This window comes from Symsagittifera roscoffensis, chromosome 8, assembly GCF_963678635.1.
Source record: "Symsagittifera roscoffensis chromosome 8, txSymRosc1.1, whole genome shotgun sequence".
NCBI lineage: Eukaryota > Metazoa > Xenacoelomorpha > Acoela > Convolutidae > Symsagittifera > Symsagittifera roscoffensis.
In genome coordinates, this window is record NC_087069.1 from 4,566,695 (window position 1) to 4,567,570 (window position 876).

Genomic DNA, 876 nt, shown 5'->3' on the forward strand with positions numbered 1-876 from the left:
TTTTCAATGAACAAAACACTACTAGACGCACATGCTTAGGAATACTACAAAAAAATTGGCAAATACATATGACAACCCAGAAAATAATACACATATAACACCTACAGGACCGTTAAATACACAGTTAAAATAACCAAAACCAATTACAAACAATTCCTCACACAAACTAAAGAATAACTTTCTCATTAGGATCACGTCTCAATGAAAAAAATGAAGTGCAACGAAGCCCAATTTCTCATATTGCTTAACAACTACACAATTCAGACTAAACATATGAATAAAAAGTTGAACAACCTCACACAGTTATCTTTCGTTCTCAAAACGACAAGGGTTTTAGCCCACAATGAGCCACCTAGTCGCGTCCCTCCACCAATTACTTTCTTACCCTTCTATCCTTCAACACCAGAACTCTGCCATCTCCATCCTTGACCTAGTCTCAACTCCCCAACCGGTATTCAATTCCGACTTTTCCATATTATCATTCATCTCATCTCACATGCACTGTGAAGACCCAATTCAAACTATTTTTAAGATACAAAAAATTTTAGACAAGCCCGCAGTAGACATTCCTGAAGATTTCTTGGACTTCGAGCTGAGCCCACTCACTAACTTTTCACAACCAATTTTCGACCCTATAGTTCCCGTAACCACCCTTTCGACAAATTTAGATTTCTCAAACACCGACGCCTCCCCAATTATTTCACCACTTTCCAGCGCTCTTAACGACACCTCAAGCGCAATGATTGATGACCAACTAGTGCACGATTTAAAGGATTTTATTCAGTACAAACTACAAACTCACAAGGCTTATCACTAATTAACCCACTCCGTTCCCCTTCGGAAAGATCAAGATCAACCATTCACAACACTCACACC